This window comes from Siphateles boraxobius, unplaced genomic scaffold (genome assembly GCF_051911475.1).
Source record: "Siphateles boraxobius isolate OS27281-9 unplaced genomic scaffold, OSU_SipBor_1 317, whole genome shotgun sequence".
In the NCBI taxonomy this organism is placed as follows: Eukaryota; Metazoa; Chordata; class Actinopteri; order Cypriniformes; family Leuciscidae; genus Siphateles; species Siphateles boraxobius.
In genome coordinates, this window is record NW_027508939.1 from 64,131 (window position 1) to 74,025 (window position 9,895).

A 9,895-nucleotide genomic window follows, 5' to 3' on the forward strand; every position below is an offset into this window, starting at 1 on the left:
AAAAAGAGTGCCTGAGCTTCAAAAAGCCTTAAAAAGTCTCTGAGATTCTTCAGAAAGCATGAAAGAGTTTGAGTTTTTTCAAAAGTTGTTCTTAGTTTTCTTCACTAATGGTCTAACCTTTTAAATAGCCCAATTTTGGCAGCAGTATTCGCTTACGGCCATACCACCTTGGGCACGCCCGATCTCGTCTGATCTCGGAAGCTAAGCAGGGTCGGGCCTGGTTAGTACTTGGATGGGAGACCGCCTGGGAATACCAGGTAATGTAAGCTTTTAAAAAAAAAAAAAGAGTGCCTGAGCTTCAAAAAGCCTTAAAAAGTCTCTGAGATTCTTCAGAAAGCATGAAAGAGTTTGAGTTTTTTCAAAAGTTGTTCTTAGTTTTCTTCACTAATGGTCTAACCTTTTAAATAGCCCAATTTTGGCAGCAGTATTCGCTTACGGCCATACCACCTTGGGCACGCCCGATCTCGTCTGATCTCGGAAGCTAAGCAGGGTCGGGCCTGGTTAGTACTTGGATGGGAGACCGCCTGGGAATACCAGGTGCTGTAAGCTTTTAAAAAAAAAAAAAAGAGTGCCTGAGCTTCAAAAAGCCTTAAAAAGTCTCTGAGATTCTTCAGAAAGCATGAAAGAGTTTGAGTTTTTTCAAAAGTTCTTCTTAGTCTTCTTCACTAATGGTCTAAGCTTTTAAATAAGGCCTGGTTAGTACTTGGATGGGAGGCCGCATGGGAATACTAGGTGTTGTAAGCTTTTTTAAGAAAAAAAAAAAAGAGTCCCTGAGCTTCTTCAAAAAGCCTTAAAAAGTCTCTGAGATTCTTCAGAAAGCATGAAAGAGCTTGAGTTTTTTCAAAAGTTGTTCTTAGTTTTCTTCACTAATGGTCTAACCTTTTAAATAGCCCAATTTTGGCAGCAGTTTTAGCTTACGGCCATACCACCTTGGGCACGCCCGATCTCGTCTGATCTCGGAAGCTAAGCAGGGTCGGGCCTGGTTAGTACTTGGATGGGAGACCGCCTGGGAATACCAGGTGCTGTAAGCTTTTAAAAAAAAAAAAAAAAAAAAAAAGAGTGCCTGAGCTTCAAAAAGCCTTAAAAAGTCTCTGAGATTCTTCAGAAAGCATGAAAGAGTTTGAGTTTTTTCAAAAGTTCTTCTTAGTCTTCTTCACTAATGGTCTAAGCTTTTAAATAAGGCCTGGTTAGTACTTGGATGGGAGGCCGCATGGGAATACTAGGTGTTGTAAGCTTTTTTAAGAAAAAAAAAAAAGAGTCCCTGAGCTTCTTCAAAAAGCCTTAAAAAGTCTCTGAGATTCTTCAGAAAGCATGAAAGAGCTTGAGTTTTTTCAAAAGTTGTTCTTAGTTTTCTTCACTAATGGTCTAACCTTTTAAATAGCCCAATTTTGGCAGCAGTTTTAGCTTACGGCCATACCACCTTGGGCACGCCCGATCTCGTCTGATCTCGGAAGCTAAGCAGGGTCGGGCCTGGTTAGTACTTGGATGGGAGACCGCCTGGGAATACCAGGTGCTGTAAGCTTTTAAAAAAAAAAAAAAGAGTGCCTGAGCTTCAAAAAGCCTTAAAAAGTCTCTGAGATTCTTCAGAAAGCATGAAAGAGTTTGAGTTTTTTCAAAAGTTGTTCTTAGTTTTCTTCACTAATGGTCTAACCTTTTAAATAGCCCAATTTTGGCAGCAGTATTCGCTTACGGCCATACCACCTTGGGCACGCCCGATCTCGTCTGATCTCGGAAGCTAAGCAGGGTCGGGCCTGGTTAGTACTTGGATGGGAGACCGCCTGGGAATACCAGGTGCTGTAAGCTTTTAAAAAAAAAAAAAAAGAGTGCCTGAGCTTCAAAAAGCCTTAAAAAGTCTCTGAGATTCTTCAGAAAGCATGAAAGAGTTTGAGTTTTTTCAAAAGTTGTTCTTAGTTTTCTTCACTAATGGTCTAACCTTTTAAATAGCCCAATTTTGGCAGCAGTATTCGCTTACGGCCATACCACCTTGGGCACGCCCGATCTCGTCTGATCTCGGAAGCTAAGCAGGGTCGGGCCTGGTTAGTACTTGGATGGGAGCCCGCCTGGGAATACCAGGTGCTGTAAGCTTTTAAAAAAAAAAAAAAAGAGTGCCTGAGCTTCAAAAAGCCTTAAAAAGTCTCTGAGATTCTTCAGAAAGCATGAAAGAGTTTGAGTTTTTTCAAAAGTTGTTCTTAGTTTTCTTCACTAATGGTCTAACCTTTTAAATAGCCCAATTTTGGCAGCAGTATTCGCTTACGGCCATACCACCTTGGGCACGCCCGATCTCGTCTGATCTCGGAAGCTAAGCAGGGTCGGGCCTGGTTAGTACTTGGATGGGAGACCGCCTGGGAATACCAGGTGCTGTAAGCTTTTAAAAAAAAAAAAAAGAGTGCCTGAGCTTCAAAAAGCCTTAAAAAGTCTCTGAGATTCTTCAGAAAGCATGAAAGAGTTTGAGTTTTTTCAAAAGTTGTTCTTAGTTTTCTTCACTAATGGTCTAACCTTTTAAATAGCCCAATTTTGGCAGCAGTATTCGCTTACGGCCATACCACCTTGGGCACGCCCGATCTCGTCTGATCTCGGAAGCTAAGCAGGGTCGGGCCTGGTTAGTACTTGGATGGGAGACCGCCTGGGAATACCAGGTGCTGTAAGCTTTTAAAAAAAAAAAAAAAAAAAAAAAGAGTGCCTGAGCTTCAAAAAGCCTTAAAAAGTCTCTGAGATTCTTCAGAAAGCATGAAAGAGTTTGAGTTTTTTCAAAAGTTCTTCTTAGTCTTCTTCACTAATGGTCTAAGCTTTTAAATAAGGCCTGGTTAGTACTTGGATGGGAGGCCGCATGGGAATACTAGGTGTTGTAAGCTTTTTTAAGAAAAAAAAAAAAGAGTCCCTGAGCTTCTTCAAAAAGCCTTAAAAAGTCTCTGAGATTCTTCAGAAAGCATGAAAGAGCTTGAGTTTTTTCAAAAGTTGTTCTTAGTTTTCTTCACTAATGGTCTAACCTTTTAAATAGCCCAATTTTGGCAGCAGTTTTAGCTTACGGCCATACCACCTTGGGCACGCCCGATCTCGTCTCATCTCGGAAGCTAAGCAGGGTCGGGCCTGGTTAGTACTTGGATGGGAGACCGCCTGGGAATACCAGGTGCTGTAAGCTTTTAAAAAAAAAAAAAAGAGTGCCTGAGCTTCAAAAAGCCTTAAAAAGTCTCTGAGATTCTTCAGAAAGCATGAAAGAGTTTGAGTTTTTTCAAAAGTTCTTCTTAGTCTTCTTCACTAATGGTCTAAGCTTTTAAATAAGGCCTGGTTAGTACTTGGATGGGAGGCCGCATGGGAATACTAGGTGTTGTAAGCTTTTTTAAGAAAAAAAAAAAAGAGTCCCTGAGCTTCTTCAAAAAGCCTTAAAAAGTCTCTGAGATTCTTCAGAAAGCATGAAAGAGCTTGAGTTTTTTCAAAAGTTGTTCTTAGTTTTCTTCACTAATGGTCTAACCTTTTAAATAGCCCAATTTTGGCAGCAGTTTTAGCTTACGGCCATACCACCTTGGGCACGCCCGATCTCGTCTGATCTCGGAAGCTAAGCAGGGTCGGGCCTGGTTAGTACTTGGATGGGAGACCGCCTGGGAATACCAGGTGCTGTAAGCTTTTAAAAAAAAAAAAAAAAAAAAAAAGAGTGCCTGAGCTTCAAAAAGCCTTAAAAAGTCTCTGAGATTCTTCAGAAAGCATGAAAGAGTTTGAGTTTTTTCAAAAGTTCTTCTTAGTCTTCTTCACTAATGGTCTAAGCTTTTAAATAAGGCCTGGTTAGTACTTGGATGGGAGGCCGCATGGGAATACTAGGTGTTGTAAGCTTTTTTAAGAAAAAAAAAAAAGAGTCCCTGAGCTTCTTCAAAAAGCCTTAAAAAGTCTCTGAGATTCTTCAGAAAGCATGAAAGAGCTTGAGTTTTTTCAAAAGTTGTTCTTAGTTTTCTTCACTAATGGTCTAACCTTTTAAATAGCCCAATTTTGGCAGCAGTTTTAGCTTACGGCCATACCACCTTGGGCACGCCCGATCTCGTCTGATCTCGGAAGCTAAGCAGGGTCGGGCCTGGTTAGTACTTGGATGGGAGACCGCCTGGGAATACCAGGTGCTGTAAGCTTTTAAAAAAAAAAAAAAGAGTGCCTGAGCTTCAAAAAGCCTTAAAAAGTCTCTGAGATTCTTCAGAAAGCATGAAAGAGTTTGAGTTTTTTCAAAAGTTGTTCTTAGTTTTCTTCACTAATGGTCTAACCTTTTAAATAGCCCAATTTTGGCAGCAGTATTCGCTTACGGCCATACCACCTTGGGCACGCCCGATCTCGTCTGATCTCGGAAGCTAAGCAGGGTCGGGCCTGGTTAGTACTTGGATGGGAGACCGCCTGGGAATACCAGGTGCTGTAAGCTTTTAAAAAAAAAAAAAAAGAGTGCCTGAGCTTCAAAAAGCCTTAAAAAGTCTCTGAGATTCTTCAGAAAGCATGAAAGAGTTTGAGTTTTTTCAAAAGTTGTTCTTAGTTTTCTTCACTAATGGTCTAACCTTTTAAATAGCCCAATTTTGGCAGCAGTATTCGCTTACGGCCATACCACCTTGGGCACGCCCGATCTCGTCTGATCTCGGAAGCTAAGCAGGGTCGGGCCTGGTTAGTACTTGGATGGGAGCCCGCCTGGGAATACCAGGTGCTGTAAGCTTTTAAAAAAAAAAAAAAAGAGTGCCTGAGCTTCAAAAAGCCTTAAAAAGTCTCTGAGATTCTTCAGAAAGCATGAAAGAGTTTGAGTTTTTTCAAAAGTTGTTCTTAGTTTTCTTCACTAATGGTCTAACCTTTTAAATAGCCCAATTTTGGCAGCAGTATTCGCTTACGGCCATACCACCTTGGGCACGCCCGATCTCGTCTGATCTCGGAAGCTAAGCAGGGTCGGGCCTGGTTAGTACTTGGATGGGAGACCGCCTGGGAATACCAGGTGCTGTAAGCTTTTAAAAAAAAAAAAAAGAGTGCCTGAGCTTCAAAAAGCCTTAAAAAGTCTCTGAGATTCTTCAGAAAGCATGAAAGAGTTTGAGTTTTTTCAAAAGTTGTTCTTAGTTTTCTTCACTAATGGTCTAACCTTTTAAATAGCCCAATTTTGGCAGCAGTATTCGCTTACGGCCATACCACCTTGGGCACGCCCGATCTCGTCTGATCTCGGAAGCTAAGCAGGGTCGGGCCTGGTTAGTACTTGGATGGGAGACCGCCTGGGAATACCAGGTGCTGTAAGCTTTTAAAAAAAAAAAAAAAAAAAAAAAGAGTGCCTGAGCTTCAAAAAGCCTTAAAAAGTCTCTGAGATTCTTCAGAAAGCATGAAAGAGTTTGAGTTTTTTCAAAAGTTCTTCTTAGTCTTCTTCACTAATGGTCTAAGCTTTTAAATAAGGCCTGGTTAGTACTTGGATGGGAGGCCGCATGGGAATACTAGGTGTTGTAAGCTTTTTTAAGAAAAAAAAAAAAGAGTCCCTGAGCTTCTTCAAAAAGCCTTAAAAAGTCTCTGAGATTCTTCAGAAAGCATGAAAGAGCTTGAGTTTTTTCAAAAGTTGTTCTTAGTTTTCTTCACTAATGGTCTAACCTTTTAAATAGCCCAATTTTGGCAGCAGTTTTAGCTTACGGCCATACCACCTTGGGCACGCCCGATCTCGTCTGATCTCGGAAGCTAAGCAGGGTCGGGCCTGGTTAGTACTTGGATGGGAGACCGCCTGGGAATACCAGGTGCTGTAAGCTTTTAAAAAAAAAAAAAAAAAAAAAAAAGAGTGCCTGAGCTTCAAAAAGCCTTAAAAAGTCTCTGAGATTCTTCAGAAAGCATGAAAGAGTTTGAGTTTTTTCAAAAGTTCTTCTTAGTCTTCTTCACTAATGGTCTAAGCTTTTAAATAAGGCCTGGTTAGTACTTGGATGGGAGGCCGCATGGGAATACTAGGTGTTGTAAGCTTTTTTAAGAAAAAAAAAAAAGAGTCCCTGAGCTTCTTCAAAAAGCCTTAAAAAGTCTCTGAGATTCTTCAGAAAGCATGAAAGAGCTTGAGTTTTTTCAAAAGTTGTTCTTAGTTTTCTTCACTAATGGTCTAACCTTTTAAATAGCCCAATTTTGGCAGCAGTTTTAGCTTACGGCCATACCACCTTGGGCACGCCCGATCTCGTCTGATCTCGGAAGCTAAGCAGGGTCGGGCCTGGTTAGTACTTGGATGGGAGACCGCCTGGGAATACCAGGTGCTGTAAGCTTTTAAAAAAAAAAAAAAGAGTGCCTGAGCTTCAAAAAGCCTTAAAAAGTCTCTGAGATTCTTCAGAAAGCATGAAAGAGTTTGAGTTTTTTCAAAAGTTCTTCTTAGTCTTCTTCACTAATGGTCTAAGCTTTTAAATAAGGCCTGGTTAGTACTTGGATGGGAGGCCGCATGGGAATACTAGGTGTTGTAAGCTTTTTTAAGAAAAAAAAAAAAGAGTCCCTGAGCTTCTTCAAAAAGCCTTAAAAAGTCTCTGAGATTCTTCAGAAAGCATGAAAGAGCTTGAGTTTTTTCAAAAGTTGTTCTTAGTTTTCTTCACTAATGGTCTAACCTTTTAAATAGCCCAATTTTGGCAGCAGTTTTAGCTTACGGCCATACCACCTTGGGCACGCCCGATCTCGTCTGATCTCGGAAGCTAAGCAGGGTCGGGCCTGGTTAGTACTTGGATGGGAGACCGCCTGGGAATACCAGGTGCTGTAAGCTTTTAAAAAAAAAAAAAAAAAAAAAAAGAGTGCCTGAGCTTCAAAAAGCCTTAAAAAGTCTCTGAGATTCTTCAGAAAGCATGAAAGAGTTTGAGTTTTTTCAAAAGTTCTTCTTAGTCTTCTTCACTAATGGTCTAAGCTTTTAAATAAGGCCTGGTTAGTACTTGGATGGGAGGCCGCATGGGAATACTAGGTGTTGTAAGCTTTTTTAAGAAAAAAAAAAAAGAGTCCCTGAGCTTCTTCAAAAAGCCTTAAAAAGTCTCTGAGATTCTTCAGAAAGCATGAAAGAGCTTGAGTTTTTTCAAAAGTTGTTCTTAGTTTTCTTCACTAATGGTCTAACCTTTTAAATAGCCCAATTTTGGCAGCAGTTTTAGCTTACGGCCATACCACCTTGGGCACGCCCGATCTCGTCTGATCTCGGAAGCTAAGCAGGGTCGGGCCTGGTTAGTACTTGGATGGGAGACCGCCTGGGAATACCAGGTGCTGTAAGCTTTTAAAAAAAAAAAAAAGAGTGCCTGAGCTTCAAAAAGCCTTAAAAAGTCTCTGAGATTCTTCAGAAAGCATGAAAGAGTTTGAGTTTTTTCAAAAGTTGTTCTTAGTTTTCTTCACTAATGGTCTAACCTTTTAAATAGCCCAATTTTGGCAGCAGTATTCGCTTACGGCCATACCACCTTGGGCACGCCCGATCTCGTCTGATCTCGGAAGCTAAGCAGGGTCGGGCCTGGTTAGTACTTGGATGGGAGACCGCCTGGGAATACCAGGTGCTGTAAGCTTTTAAAAAAAAAAAAAAAGAGTGCCTGAGCTTCAAAAAGCCTTAAAAAGTCTCTGAGATTCTTCAGAAAGCATGAAAGAGTTTGAGTTTTTTCAAAAGTCGTTCTTAGTTTTCTTCACTAATGGTCTAACCTTTTAAATAGCCCAATTTTGGCAGCAGTATTCGCTTACGGCCATACCACCTTGGGCACGCCCGATCTCGTCTGATCTCGGAAGCTAAGCAGGGTCGGGCCTGGTTAGTACTTGGATGGGAGCCCGCCTGGGAATACCAGGTGCTGTAAGCTTTTAAAAAAAAAAAAAAAGAGTGCCTGAGCTTCAAAAAGCCTTAAAAAGTCTCTGAGATTCTTCAGAAAGCATGAAAGAGTTTGAGTTTTTTCAAAAGTTGTTCTTAGTTTTCTTCACTAATGGTCTAACCTTTTAAATAGCCCAATTTTGGCAGCAGTATTCGCTTACGGCCATACCACCTTGGGCACGCCCGATCTCGTCTGATCTCGGAAGCTAAGCAGGGTCGGGCCTGGTTAGTACTTGGATGGGAGACCGCCTGGGAATACCAGGTGCTGTAAGCTTTTAAAAAAAAAAAAAAGAGTGCCTGAGCTTCAAAAAGCCTTAAAAAGTCTCTGAGATTCTTCAGAAAGCATGAAAGAGTTTGAGTTTTTTCAAAAGTTGTTCTTAGTTTTCTTCACTAATGGTCTAACCTTTTAAATAGCCCAATTTTGGCAGCAGTATTCGCTTACGGCCATACCACCTTGGGCACGCCCGATCTCGTCTGATCTCGGAAGCTAAGCAGGGTCGGGCCTGGTTAGTACTTGGATGGGAGACCGCCTGGGAATACCAGGTGCTGTAAGCTTTTAAAAAAAAAAAAAAGAGTGCCTGAGCTTCAAAAAGCCTTAAAAAGTCTCTGAGATTCTTCAGAAAGCATGAAAGAGTTTGAGTTTTTTCAAAAGTTGTTCTTAGTTTTCTTCACTAATGGTCTAACCTTTTAAATAGCCCAATTTTGGCAGCAGTATTCGCTTACGGCCATACCACCTTGGGCACGCCCGATCTCGTCTGATCTCGGAAGCTAAGCAGGGTCGGGCCTGGTTAGTACTTGGATGGGAGACCGCCTGGGAATACCAGGTGCTGTAAGCTTTTAAAAAAAAAAAAAAAAAAAAAAAGAGTGCCTGAGCTTCAAAAAGCCTTAAAAAGTCTCTGAGATTCTTCAGAAAGCATGAAAGAGTTTGAGTTTTTTCAAAAGTTCTTCTTAGTCTTCTTCACTAATGGTCTAAGCTTTTAAATAAGGCCTGGTTAGTACTTGGATGGGAGGCCGCATGGGAATACTAGGTGTTGTAAGCTTTTTTAAGAAAAAAAAAAAAGAGTCCCTGAGCTTCTTCAAAAAGCCTTAAAAAGTCTCTGAGATTCTTCAGAAAGCATGAAAGAGCTTGAGTTTTTTCAAAAGTTGTTCTTAGTTTTCTTCACTAATGGTCTAACCTTTTAAATAGCCCAATTTTGGCAGCAGTTTTAGCTTACGGCCATACCACCTTGGGCACGCCCGATCTCGTCTGATCTCGGAAGCTAAGCAGGGTCGGGCCTGGTTAGTACTTGGATGGGAGACCGCCTGGGAATACCAGGTGCTGTAAGCTTTTAAAAAAAAAAAAAAAAAAAAAAAGAGTGCCTGAGCTTCAAAAAGCCTTAAAAAGTCTCTGAGATTCTTCAGAAAGCATGAAAGAGTTTGAGTTTTTTCAAAAGTTCTTCTTAGTCTTCTTCACTAATGGTCTAAGCTTTTAAATAAGGCCTGGTTAGTACTTGGATGGGAGGCCGCATGGGAATACTAGGTGTTGTAAGCTTTTTTAAGAAAAAAAAAAAAGAGTCCCTGAGCTTCTTCAAAAAGCCTTAAAAAGTCTCTGAGATTCTTCAGAAAGCATGAAAGAGCTTGAGTTTTTTCAAAAGTTGTTCTTAGTTTTCTTCACTAATGGTCTAACCTTTTAAATAGCCCAATTTTGGCAGCAGTTTTAGCTTACGGCCATACCACCTTGGGCACGCCCGATCTCGTCTGATCTCGGAAGCTAAGCAGGGTCGGGCCTGGTTAGTACTTGGATGGGAGACCGCCTGGGAATACCAGGTGCTGTAAGCTTTTAAAAAAAAAAAAAAGAGTGCCTGAGCTTCAAAAAGCCTTAAAAAGTCTCTGAGATTCTTCAGAAAGCATGAAAGAGTTTGAGTTTTTTCAAAAGTTGTTCTTAGTTTTCTTCACTAATGGTCTAACCTTTTAAATAGCCCAATTTTGGCAGCAGTATTCGCTTACGGCCATACCACCTTGGGCACGCCCGATCTCGTCTGATCTCGGAAGCTAAGCAGGGTCGGGCCTGGTTAGTACTTGGATGGGAGACCGCCTGGGAATACCAGGTGCTGTAAGCTTTTAAAAAAAAAAAAAAAGAGTGCCTGAGCT

At 41.1% G+C, this 9,895-nt stretch overlaps 27 non-coding genes across 27 annotated transcripts; all 27 read left to right on the top strand.

Annotated features, from left to right (window-relative positions):
- The first annotated feature begins 150 nt into the window (after positions 1-150).
- On the top strand, positions 151-269 carry LOC143700087 (5S ribosomal RNA). Its single transcript, XR_013188989.1, has one exon. It is a non-coding gene; the product is annotated as a 5S ribosomal RNA (ribosomal RNA).
- A 161-nt stretch (positions 270-430) lies between these two features.
- On the top strand, positions 431-549 carry LOC143700187 (5S ribosomal RNA). Its single transcript, XR_013189084.1, has one exon. It is a non-coding gene; the product is annotated as a 5S ribosomal RNA (ribosomal RNA).
- A 363-nt stretch (positions 550-912) lies between these two features.
- LOC143700188 (5S ribosomal RNA) lies at positions 913-1,031 on the top strand. The gene has a single exon (XR_013189085.1). It is a non-coding gene; the product is annotated as a 5S ribosomal RNA (ribosomal RNA).
- A 372-nt stretch (positions 1,032-1,403) lies between these two features.
- On the top strand, positions 1,404-1,522 carry LOC143700189 (5S ribosomal RNA). The gene has a single exon (XR_013189086.1). It is a non-coding gene; the product is annotated as a 5S ribosomal RNA (ribosomal RNA).
- Positions 1,523-1,684: 162 nt separating this feature from the next.
- LOC143700190 (5S ribosomal RNA) lies at positions 1,685-1,803 on the top strand. Its single transcript, XR_013189087.1, has one exon. It is a non-coding gene; the product is annotated as a 5S ribosomal RNA (ribosomal RNA).
- Positions 1,804-1,966: 163 nt separating this feature from the next.
- On the top strand, positions 1,967-2,085 carry LOC143699984 (5S ribosomal RNA). Its single transcript, XR_013188888.1, has one exon. It is a non-coding gene; the product is annotated as a 5S ribosomal RNA (ribosomal RNA).
- A 163-nt stretch (positions 2,086-2,248) lies between these two features.
- LOC143700191 (5S ribosomal RNA) lies at positions 2,249-2,367 on the top strand. The gene has a single exon (XR_013189088.1). It is a non-coding gene; the product is annotated as a 5S ribosomal RNA (ribosomal RNA).
- A 162-nt stretch (positions 2,368-2,529) lies between these two features.
- On the top strand, positions 2,530-2,648 carry LOC143700192 (5S ribosomal RNA). Its single transcript, XR_013189089.1, has one exon. It is a non-coding gene; the product is annotated as a 5S ribosomal RNA (ribosomal RNA).
- Positions 2,649-3,020: 372 nt separating this feature from the next.
- LOC143700112 (5S ribosomal RNA) lies at positions 3,021-3,139 on the top strand. Its single transcript, XR_013189013.1, has one exon. It is a non-coding gene; the product is annotated as a 5S ribosomal RNA (ribosomal RNA).
- A 363-nt stretch (positions 3,140-3,502) lies between these two features.
- Positions 3,503-3,621, top strand: LOC143700194 (5S ribosomal RNA). The gene has a single exon (XR_013189091.1). It is a non-coding gene; the product is annotated as a 5S ribosomal RNA (ribosomal RNA).
- A 372-nt stretch (positions 3,622-3,993) lies between these two features.
- On the top strand, positions 3,994-4,112 carry LOC143700195 (5S ribosomal RNA). Its single transcript, XR_013189092.1, has one exon. It is a non-coding gene; the product is annotated as a 5S ribosomal RNA (ribosomal RNA).
- Positions 4,113-4,274: 162 nt separating this feature from the next.
- Positions 4,275-4,393, top strand: LOC143700196 (5S ribosomal RNA). Its single transcript, XR_013189093.1, has one exon. It is a non-coding gene; the product is annotated as a 5S ribosomal RNA (ribosomal RNA).
- Positions 4,394-4,556: 163 nt separating this feature from the next.
- Positions 4,557-4,675, top strand: LOC143699985 (5S ribosomal RNA). Its single transcript, XR_013188889.1, has one exon. It is a non-coding gene; the product is annotated as a 5S ribosomal RNA (ribosomal RNA).
- A 163-nt stretch (positions 4,676-4,838) lies between these two features.
- LOC143700197 (5S ribosomal RNA) lies at positions 4,839-4,957 on the top strand. The gene has a single exon (XR_013189094.1). It is a non-coding gene; the product is annotated as a 5S ribosomal RNA (ribosomal RNA).
- Positions 4,958-5,119: 162 nt separating this feature from the next.
- Positions 5,120-5,238, top strand: LOC143700198 (5S ribosomal RNA). Its single transcript, XR_013189095.1, has one exon. It is a non-coding gene; the product is annotated as a 5S ribosomal RNA (ribosomal RNA).
- A 372-nt stretch (positions 5,239-5,610) lies between these two features.
- Positions 5,611-5,729, top strand: LOC143700200 (5S ribosomal RNA). The gene has a single exon (XR_013189097.1). It is a non-coding gene; the product is annotated as a 5S ribosomal RNA (ribosomal RNA).
- Positions 5,730-6,102: 373 nt separating this feature from the next.
- On the top strand, positions 6,103-6,221 carry LOC143700201 (5S ribosomal RNA). The gene has a single exon (XR_013189098.1). It is a non-coding gene; the product is annotated as a 5S ribosomal RNA (ribosomal RNA).
- Positions 6,222-6,584: 363 nt separating this feature from the next.
- LOC143700202 (5S ribosomal RNA) lies at positions 6,585-6,703 on the top strand. Its single transcript, XR_013189099.1, has one exon. It is a non-coding gene; the product is annotated as a 5S ribosomal RNA (ribosomal RNA).
- Positions 6,704-7,075: 372 nt separating this feature from the next.
- LOC143700203 (5S ribosomal RNA) lies at positions 7,076-7,194 on the top strand. Its single transcript, XR_013189100.1, has one exon. It is a non-coding gene; the product is annotated as a 5S ribosomal RNA (ribosomal RNA).
- A 162-nt stretch (positions 7,195-7,356) lies between these two features.
- Positions 7,357-7,475, top strand: LOC143700204 (5S ribosomal RNA). The gene has a single exon (XR_013189101.1). It is a non-coding gene; the product is annotated as a 5S ribosomal RNA (ribosomal RNA).
- Positions 7,476-7,638: 163 nt separating this feature from the next.
- LOC143699986 (5S ribosomal RNA) lies at positions 7,639-7,757 on the top strand. The gene has a single exon (XR_013188890.1). It is a non-coding gene; the product is annotated as a 5S ribosomal RNA (ribosomal RNA).
- Positions 7,758-7,920: 163 nt separating this feature from the next.
- Positions 7,921-8,039, top strand: LOC143700206 (5S ribosomal RNA). Its single transcript, XR_013189103.1, has one exon. It is a non-coding gene; the product is annotated as a 5S ribosomal RNA (ribosomal RNA).
- Positions 8,040-8,201: 162 nt separating this feature from the next.
- On the top strand, positions 8,202-8,320 carry LOC143700207 (5S ribosomal RNA). The gene has a single exon (XR_013189104.1). It is a non-coding gene; the product is annotated as a 5S ribosomal RNA (ribosomal RNA).
- Positions 8,321-8,482: 162 nt separating this feature from the next.
- LOC143700208 (5S ribosomal RNA) lies at positions 8,483-8,601 on the top strand. The gene has a single exon (XR_013189105.1). It is a non-coding gene; the product is annotated as a 5S ribosomal RNA (ribosomal RNA).
- Positions 8,602-8,973: 372 nt separating this feature from the next.
- On the top strand, positions 8,974-9,092 carry LOC143700209 (5S ribosomal RNA). The gene has a single exon (XR_013189106.1). It is a non-coding gene; the product is annotated as a 5S ribosomal RNA (ribosomal RNA).
- A 372-nt stretch (positions 9,093-9,464) lies between these two features.
- Positions 9,465-9,583, top strand: LOC143700210 (5S ribosomal RNA). Its single transcript, XR_013189107.1, has one exon. It is a non-coding gene; the product is annotated as a 5S ribosomal RNA (ribosomal RNA).
- Positions 9,584-9,745: 162 nt separating this feature from the next.
- On the top strand, positions 9,746-9,864 carry LOC143700211 (5S ribosomal RNA). The gene has a single exon (XR_013189108.1). It is a non-coding gene; the product is annotated as a 5S ribosomal RNA (ribosomal RNA).
- Positions 9,865-9,895: the final 31 nt, after the last annotated feature.